General features: G+C 30.7%; 1 long non-coding RNA gene across 2 annotated transcripts; it reads left to right on the top strand.

The window, feature by feature from the left end:
• The first annotated feature begins 752 nt into the window (after positions 1-752).
• Positions 753-8331, top strand: LOC114423893. 2 transcript variants are annotated; one of them, XR_003668949.1, is made up of 6 exons: positions 753-2033; positions 2458-2599; positions 2864-3006; positions 3872-3949; positions 7465-7507; positions 8177-8331. It is a non-coding gene; the product is annotated as an uncharacterized LOC114423893 (long non-coding RNA). The 2 variants fall into 2 exon arrangements; XR_003668950.1 differs by lacking the exon at positions 7465-7507.
• Positions 8332-10487: the final 2156 nt, after the last annotated feature.

Here is a 10487-nt window from a genome sequence, read left to right as displayed (position 1 = left end):
AATAAAAATTTACCAACCAATCAACAAAGTACAAAATTCAACGTTTTGAATAAAAAAATTGATGAGGTACTTTAGTCACTCGTAAGGTTTGAAATTCAACTATTTAAATATTTTATTTTACTAAATTATATTTTTGATCCTTTAGGTATTTTTTGAATTTACATGTAATATCATTAAATATAATTATTACTTAAAATATTTAATTCTTTAAATATTTTTTTAAATAAAATTTAAGTTTATGAAATTATTAATTGAAATTATTTAATATAATTATTTTTAATGAGTAAGTTATTCATTTTTTATATAAAACAAGGGATAAAAATTTTGAAATATATTTTGAATTGTTTAGATAAACAAAATAAATTAAAATGACCCAGCAAAATTGGTAAACAACTGAATTTAATTTTTAGCTTAAATGCACCCTTTTCTCTTAATTTTAATTATAAATTAAGCTAGGTTTTTATTTCCGATTGAATTGTAAAAATAATCTTCTTATTTATCCCAACTGCATTGATCTCTCTATATTTTAATATATTATTATAATTTTTTTAATTGGTTATTTGAGTCCATGATTAAAAAAATATTCTAATAGTAGATTAAGATATAAAATGACTAATTTGGTAAGTTGGAAAAAATATAAAGAATACTTTACGATTAAGCCTAATAATTATAATGGAAATTAAAGTCAGTAAACCTATATACTTTAATTTAATTCAAATATTTGATTCTTTTAAACCAGACACTAGGCAGGGTTGGGGGCAAATACCTCTGCTTTTGGTTCAATGTGATAAGAACCCTAGAAACAAAGTTGAGTTCACCATTGTAGAAGCTACTCTAGTTAAGTTCGCAGTTGGAGTAGAAGCTCTATCTGTTCGTGCTGCAACGAAAGACGAAGAAGAGTGGAGAAAGAGCATGAAAACGCACACTCACACTCTCCCTCTCCCTCCGGAGTTGATAAGAGAAATTCTCCTCAGTTTGCCGGTGAATTCTCTTTTGCAATGCAAGCGTGTGTGTAAGGCATGGCTTTCTCTTATTTCCGATCCACAATTTTTCATTTCCCATTACGACCTAGCTGTGTCGCACCCTCCCATGATAAACTGCTTCTCATAGCAAATGATTTCTATGCCGAATCCATTGATATTGACTCACCGCTGCTTATGTGTGCATTGCGTTTGATTCTCCCCCCTACATCACCCCCATACCGTGACCAATACGATGAGGTCGATCATCGCGGTAAACTTGAGATTTTGGGTTCTTGCAGAGGGCTCATACTTTTATACTACGACCGTAGCTGTGATCTCATTCTATGGAATCCATCAATAGGTGTCCACAGAATATCACCCAAGTTTAAGTGTGGTCTAACCCTTGTGTATCTCTATGGTTTCGGGTATGACACATCCTCAGATGACTACCTGCTAATTCTTATTGGATTGTTGGATGAATACAAATATGATTATTATGATGATGAGTCTAAAGATAATGAGTACAAAGTTGATTACCAGATTTTATCCTTTAATTCCTTCAATGAGACTCTTCATTGGTTGGTTTTCTCTACGAAGGAGATTTTCAGAGATTCCTCTGTTTGATCATTCCACTATGGAGAAATATGAGCTTTGTAGTTTGAGGGTGATGGGAGGATGTCTCAGTGTGTGTTGCTCGGTCCGAGGCTGTGCTACGGATGAAATATGGGCGATGAAAGAATATAAAGTGGACTCGTCCTGGACTGAGTCCATTGTTATCCCTAACAATGGGTTTTCCCCAATATGCATCACCAAAGATGGTGGAATTATTGGATCAAAGGAAGTGGAAGATTAGAGAAACTTAATGACAAAGGAGAGCTGCTTGAGCATTTCATATATGGTGGAGGTGAATGGTTGTACTCTGTCAATCTACAGTCTGCTATGTATAGAGAGAGTCTCCTGTCACCCTCTAGTGTCATTCGGGAAACACCATATGACCCTTGGAAAACAAGGGAATGTGATCGTTGGGAAACAAGTGAAGATGACCAATGGTAACGGACAAGAAAAATCAGGGTATGCATTGTTCTCCAATCCTTTTCACCATTATATTCTTACTCATCTTGCATTATGGGAAATGAAACTTTATATGCAGAATGTTTTGTATGTGAAAAATCATGTTTTCACCTATTTTCTACTCTCCCCATGCTTGTTGATGATACTTCTTGTTCTTTTTTTCTTTTTTAAATTAAATGATACTTGAGATTGCATGGAAAGATGAGGTTTTGTGGTGGTTGATTGCTTAGATAAAATATTTGATGTCTTGCTTACTCCGAAGCGACAATAAGGAAAGGAAAAATTTGAGTGGAAAATTGCATAAGAAAAGCAACTAATGTTTGAGAGTATAACAATTAGCATTTTCCATGTAATTTTTCAATTACTGCTAAAATCATGGAGAGTTTTCAATTAATATTCCAACATTTGCTCACATTTCCTGTAGGTCACGAAATGTGCAAGAATGCATACAGCTGCCTTGAAGTCACTTTCCTACAAATGGTGTGACTGCTAGCAAATAGCATAGAAGTTGGAAGAGAATGGCATATATGTGATATTAAATTATCTAGTGTTAGTGCAGAACTAGTGTAAGTTTAATGGTGATTTCAATGAAGTCGGAGTATCAACAAAGTATATAATTGAGCTATTTTAGAGTAGGACTTGACAAATCCTAGTTGGCGTTATATATGCCATTTAGTTCCTTTCTTTTCCCTCTCAATGTTATTATGATTGCAGTTTGTTTCTCTTATGCTACTTTACATAGTTTTCAGATTCAAACCCGGCTTATTTTATTATGTGCCATTTTTAATAAAAATAGTTACTGATTTTTGTTTGCTCTTTTTTTCTTCAAGCTGCGGAGATATAATTAATCTTAATCACCTGGGAGCAGATAGAAGGGTTAAGGTGAAAGGGCTGTAACTAATCAAGTTGTGATATGTACTGATCTTGCATGCAGTTGGTTTAACTTGTTCACGTTCTGATCAGTGTCAATAAGGTTTCTGTCATACCTTAATGATATCGCTAAAGATACTTTGAATTTGATTGCCCATTAAATAGAGCTTATGCAGAATTTGTTAATATTTCCAATTTTTTTCCCTTCCAACAATTATTTCTCGGTTTACTTATGTAGAGAGAAGACCGGTAGACTCTGTAGTGAGGAGAGTAGACCAGATGGAGAGAAGACAAATAATTCGAAGCAGAGGAAGACCCAAAAAGACTATAAGAGAGGTTATCAAAAAGGATTTCGAACTTAATGATTTGGATAGAAGTATGGTACTTGATAGAACATTATGGCGGAAGTTGATCCATGTAGCCGACCCCACCTAGTGAGATAAGGCGTTGTTGTTGTTGTTGTTGTTGTTACTTATATTAATATGTTTGGTGGAGGTTTTATTGGAGCTTTAGGGGTTGGAGTTAGGGATGGCAAAAAAATTTGCTTTTGCTAATAACAGCAGATAAAATCCACAATAAATATGAAATGAGCAGTATAAATGAATATTTATTATCTGGGGATGTGGGTATTTGTTAGTTTGCAGGATATAGTAATATCCACACCTGAGGGTATTTACTACCTGTATAATACCAAAGTACCCTCCCTCACACACACGTGTGTATATATATATATATATATATATATATATATATATATATATATATATAAAGTTAGAGTTTGAACTTATATTTTTTAAAAAGACCAATTATTTGAATTGTTTATGCTTTGGAATTATGCAATAAACATATTTTGAAGAGTCTAATTTTTGTGAAATTGTCAGAGTATTATATACTTTTCTTTTGATAAATATTTTGTTTTAATTTTTTTTAATTTTTTAATATTCATGGATACCCACATGTATATGCAGGTTTACAAAAATCCGTGGGTAGTTGCGTATGTATGTTCAAAAGATGAGCACAAACGGATATTCTAGCTCACAGGACAGGTAATAGTTAGATTACTATCCATCCCCATTGCCATTCCTAGTTGGGATGCTAACATAACAATTGAAATGCCAACCTCTTTTGCTTTTTTTTCTATGCTGTTTCTTTTATTAAAAAAAAAAACAAAATATATTTAGATGCAGATATGCTATCACCTTGAGTATATTGAACAAGCTCACAAAAAAGATAATGAAACTTGAAAAATTGAGCTTATCAATAGATATTCATGTTATTAGAAGATTTAATGTCATTTTTAATTCATTATATTTCATAATTATTTTATTTTAGTATATTAAATTTTAAAACTTTATTTTTAGTTTTTTTTATATTTTTAAAATTATCATTTTGGTTTTTTTTTTTGAATTTTTCATTTAAATCCATTGTCTTCTGGTAATTTTTAAATAATTAATTTAACATAATAACTAAAAAAATGCTAGTATCTTTATTTAATTTTAAAAATTAAAAATCACTAAAAAATGACCACCTTATCCCTATCTTCCTCCATCCCACCCCACCATCCATGAACTTCCACCGGAAACTAGATATGTCCGTCCTTGCTGAGGAACCTCTCACGATGGTCCGTGCCACCATCAGCACTGATGACACATGTGTTCTTGCAACACCGACGACTCAAACAAGAATGATCCACCACAAAAGAAGGAGAAGGTGAAATCGACCTCGACTCCGCCAATGGTACAAATAATCTCTAACTATCAACTTAGTTATGATACACACAAAACAAAACGTGTATCTTCTCGCTCCCATCCACCATAGTGCTGCAAGGTGATGCTTAGAAACATAGTCAAAGTAGGTGGCTATGGGACTGAAGGACCACAAGGGCACCCATTGATTTTTGGAAGCTTAAACCTCTTGCTCCTTTGCTACGTTGGTTTGCACTGGCCACCACCCATAGTACAATCTGTATATGCTAAGACCTTAAGCTTGGAAATAGGAACGAGGTTAAGTGAAGAAATGAATTGAGTGTTATGGAATCGAATCAAAAGAAATAAAAATATTTTTTCCTTCTTTTATTGAACAGTTTTAACATAAATAAACTGAGGGGTGTTACTTGGTGCACCTAGCACCCATGGTGAAATGGTAAAATTATCCTTCACCCTAATATTATAAAACTCCTATTTTTCTGTCCATACCAGTGCCTTCCTTCTCTTACTCCGCTTCTTCATCTTCCTCTTCCTCTGTCATCTTTGTCTCTTCCTCTTTCGCTTCCTTTGTTGGTGCTTGTTGGTTGTTCTTGTTCCTCTCTTGGTGCTTATTGGTTGTTCCTCTTCCTCTGTCATCATTGGTCGTTGTTCCTCTTCCTCTTTCGCTATGCACCTCTTCGTCTACGTCAGGAATCCATGGATGAGAAGTGGCTGGGGAAAGCTTGAACTCAATTCCTACAGTGATGAATAAAAGTGCAATTAAAATTCCTAGAGAGTTATACATTTGTATATTGATAAACAATGAACCAGAATAGATCTCGTGCCGTTGTTCTTATTATTCCTCTCTAAAAAATTTTTCTGAAAAAAATGTCATACGGATCATCAATCCGTATGAGTTTTTTTTGTTGAATATTTTTTTTTTCAATTTTTCTTCTAAATTTGTGATTTGTCAATTATTATTTAGTTATTAGTGAAATTTTATAATTTTTTCTGATTTATATGTTAAGTATTGATTTTATTTATAAAAAATATATTAGTTATTACTGAGATTAGATTAGATTGTTAAAATTAAGATTAGATTGGTGAAACAATTAATTTCAATATTTATATATTATATTTGTTTCAATTTTAAAAAAAAATCGTAACAAATATTTAAAAGATATTGAATTTTTTACTTATGAAAAATATTGAAATCATAATTAAAAATAATTAATTTTTTTTAATTACAATAAATATTTAATTTTTTTAATAATTAAAATTTGTTATAAAAATATTGAAACATAATTTTTAATTGTACAATAATTTTGTTAGTTATAAAAATATGATAAGATTTTTAGTTTAAGATAATGACTGAAATCAAATTAAAAAATATATTTGAAGTAGTTATAAAAAATTTTGAAACCACAATTTAAAATATGATAAGATTGTTAATTTAAGATAATGATTGAAATTAATTTTAAAAATATATTTGATTAAGTAGTTATAAAAATATCAAAATCAAAATTTAAAATTTAAAATTTAAAATATGATAAGATTGTTAGTTTAAGATAACGATTGAAATTAAATTTAAAAATATATTTGATTTTGTAGTTATAAAAAATATTAAAACCAAAATTTAAAATATGATAAGATTGTTAGTTTAAGATAATGATTGAAATCAAATTTAAAAATATATTTGATTTTGTAGTTATAAAAAATATTGAAACAAAAATTTAAATTGAATAATGTATTTAGATGTTAGTTATAAAAATATATTTGATAATTAAATAAATTTGATATTTTTTTACATCTGTAAATACTTATTAAACCTATTATTTTTATTTATAATTTATATATGTAAACAAATTAATTATTATATAAAAAATAATAATTACAAAATTTATTATGTAAATTTACATATACATTAAATATAAATTAGAAATTTTAGTGTTATATATAACGATATTATTTGTTTAAAATATAATATGTCTACTAGCTTAGTTGGTTGAGTGTTTTATTAATAATGCACCTGATACAAGTTTGTTTCCTCCTTGGACCATTAATTGTAAATTATATATTTTTTTAAAAAAATAAAAATCTTATGGGTCACATACGGATTGGTAATCCGTAGGCCTAATATGGATTGTCAATCCGTATTGGACCGACAATCCGTATGATCATACGGATTGTTGATCCAAATGTGGGCGAATTGACCCCAGGGGGTTAGTTTTACAAACTAATTTCCCAAAGAGGTTTGTTTGCAAACAAATTATGTGGGGGTTCCTTTTTAACACGCTTATCGCCATGCATGTTGGCGAAATATTTTGCTGGCGGACACGTGGCTGTCTCGCCATTTGCCATAGCGAAATGGAGGCCTTATTTTGCTAGTCAAAACTGGCGGTACAACAATGCATTGTGGCTAGGTGTGCAGGAGCAGTGTAGCGTGCAGACTAGGCGTGTAGGGTGCAGAGGGTTTTGCAAGTGTGGCTGGTGAAATGGCCATGCAGGGGGGTTTTGCAATTGGGTTCAGCAAAACATGCATGGGGTTTTGCAAGTGTGGCTAGCGAAACATGCATGGTATTTATAGTTTCTGCCTTGGTGCGTTTCGGAAAAAATATTTTCTACATCTACCTTCTCAGAGTCTTCCTTAAAGCTTTTGCCTTTGTGCGTTTTGGAAAAATATTTTCTACTTCTACCTAGAGTCTTAATTTTTCAACTGAAATCCTCTCTCCCTTCACAAATTTTGTTTTAAGTAATTATTTTTTAGAACGAAGTTTTATTTTAATTTTAACTGAAATAATATTTATTATAATTAGATTAATTTATTTTGAAGTTATTGTTGTTATGATTAATTATTTATAAAATTGTTTTTGCAGGTATATTTTGGTATTTAAAGCCTCGTTGGTGTCGGCTGCCTTGGTACATTTTTGAAGAAAATTTTTCTACCTAATCCTCTCTTGCATCACAAATTTTGTTTTAAATAATAATTATGTTTTTAGAATGAAGTTTTATTTTAATCTTAATTTTAACTGAAATAATATTTGTTATAATTAGATTAATTTATTTTGAAGTTATCGTTGTTATGATTAATTATTTATAAAATTGTTTTTGCAAGTATATTTTGGTATTTAAAGCCTCGTTGGTATCAACTGCCTTGGTACATTTCTGAAGAAAATTTTTCTACCTAATCCTCTCTCGCATCACAAATTTTATTTTAAGTAATAATTATTTTTTAGAATGAAGTTTTATTTTAATCTTAATTTTAACTGAAATAATATTTGTTATAATTAGATTAATTTATTTTGAAGTTATTATTGTTATGATTAATTATTTATAAAATTGTTTTTGCAAGTATATTTTGGTATTTAAAGCCTTGTTGGTGCCCGTTGCCTTGGTACATTTTTGAAGAAAATTTTTCTACCTAATCCTCTCTCGCATCACAAATTTTATTTTAAGTAATAATTATTTTTTAGAATGAAGTTTTATTTTAATCTTAATTTTAACTGAAATAATATTTGTTATAATCAGATTAATTTATTTTGAAGTTATTGTTGTTATGATTAATTATTTATAAAATTGTTTTTGCAGGTATATTTTGGTATATGATGAATTCGGTTATAACAGTTTTATATTTCAATGGAAGGGTAAACGAAGAGAGCGATGGTGTGACATTTGAAGGCAGTAAAAAAGCGGTTCAGATTAAACGTGAGATAAGTTTCAATGCTTTGAAAAAAAAATTGGAGATAAGGTAAAGTTAGAAAATAATAAAATTATTTCTTCTATAAGTTGTAGATTTTTAGTTTCAGGAAAATATGTTGCGTTGCAAATTTGTGATGACTAAGATGTTGAAACTATGATCGAAAGTGGTCAACAACAAGAACAAATCTCATGCCTAGAATTGTACATAAAAAAGGATGTTGCTTGTGGTTCTATGTTTCATTCTGCAAATTCTGTTCCATCATGTGAAAATAATTTATCTGATAATGAGTCGGAACTCCTAAGAAATGTGAGCAATTTACATGATGATGAAGATGATGATGATGATTATGTTGTGTGTAACTCATACGTTGAAGAGTCTTCCAAAATGTATTTAATGGTAAATAATTACGATTGTGATATTGACCTCAATTTTAATTGGTTAACTATTAGGTGTACAAGGAATTGAACATCCATTTTGGAATGATGCTTTGAATTATAAGAATATCAATTGGAGTCATCTTGATGATGAGAACATTTGTGGTTTGGAGATGTCATCGAGTTTTAATGTTAGACAAGAATTATATGTTAGCATAGATTTTGATAGTAAAGATGCAGTAAAAAATGCACTGAAATAATATGTTATGAAGGTGTATTAAAGTTTTAAAGTTGAAACTAAATCGCACAAATATATCGTCTGTTGCCCGAATAAAAGCGAAGAGTGTCCTTGCCCTTTTTATATGAGGACAATTTTATCTAAAAAAACTGATTCATGGAAAGTGACACAATGAGGTGGATCACACACATGTTTGAAAATGAGTATGACACAAGATCATGAGAAACTTGATTTTGATTTAATTGTCACTTGTGTAGTAGGTACGTTTTTTATGTTCATATTATCCTACTTTTGTGTTATTTGTTATTTAAATTTTTTAAATTTATTAACAGGCATGATTAAAGAATATCCATCAATAAAAGTTGTTTTGATTCCAGAAAGGATAGACAGTGAATTTTCCTATAAGATTTCATAAAAAAAGCATGGATGGCGAAACAAAAAGTGATTGCAATTTAATATGGCGATTGGGAAGAGTCTTATGCGAAACTTTCGTTGTGGCTAAAATACATGCAAAATCATTCTCTTGGATCCTATTTTCAAATACTGCACAACGATTTTATTGTTGGAAATACGGTGAGTCGCGAACATCGTCAGTTTCATAGAGTATTTTGGACGTTCGGTCAATGTAAAAAGGCTTTTAATCATTGTAAGCCAATCATACAAGTTGACGGTACACATTTATACGGCAAATACCATGGGACGCTGTTAATGGCCACATCACAAGATGAAAATGATGGTGTTCTTCCTCTAGCATTCGCCGTAGTTGAAGGTGAAACGTTAACACTGTGGTCATGATTTTTGGTACACTTGCCTGAACACGTGACAAATAAAAATGGTATTTGTCTCATATCTGATCGTCGCACGAGTATAAAGTCTATTGTTGCTAACGAAGCACTTGGTTGGCAACCATCCCACGGTTATCATGTTTACTACGTCTGACACATAACAAGCAATTTCAATCGCAAATTCAACAATGCTAAACAAAAAGAAATGTTGAAGAAATTGAGTAAGATTTAATGGGGCATTATGAAGTTAATTTAAGTATGATATATATAGTTAAAATTGTTTTTGCTAACTAATTTTATGCAGGCTACACTCCTTGCAAGCATATCTTTGATCAAAATTTAGAAGAATTTCGTCAATTGAGTTCAGCCATAGGAACATGGATTGATCGCATTTCAAAGGAAAAATGAACCATGACTTATGATAAAGAAGGACGTAGATATGATCACATGACAACCAACCTCTTAGAATGTGTTAATAAGGTATTGAAGGATTGTCGCAACATACCCATAAAAATGTTGGTGAAATCAACATATAATAGGTGTCGAAAGTACTTTGTTGATTGTGGTCGGTAAGTCCAAAGAAATTAAATGAAGGACAAATATATTGTTCTAAGGTTGTTAAAGAACTTCGAAAAAATCAAGAACAAGCTTAATCGTACATCGTCCGCGTCTATGATATCCACTCGACAAGGTTTGAAGTAGAGGAGGCCTTCAATCCTATAACGCAACGTGTCAGACAAAAATGTGCAGTTAACTTGAATGACCATTATTGTCAATGCGGAAAGTATTCTGCACTTCACTG

Source organism: Glycine soja, chromosome 8 (assembly GCF_004193775.1).
Source record: "Glycine soja cultivar W05 chromosome 8, ASM419377v2, whole genome shotgun sequence".
Taxonomy (NCBI): Eukaryota; Viridiplantae; Streptophyta; class Magnoliopsida; order Fabales; family Fabaceae; genus Glycine; species Glycine soja.
Note: the sequence above shows the minus strand (reverse complement) of the source record. Positions and strands in the feature narration are given on the sequence as shown.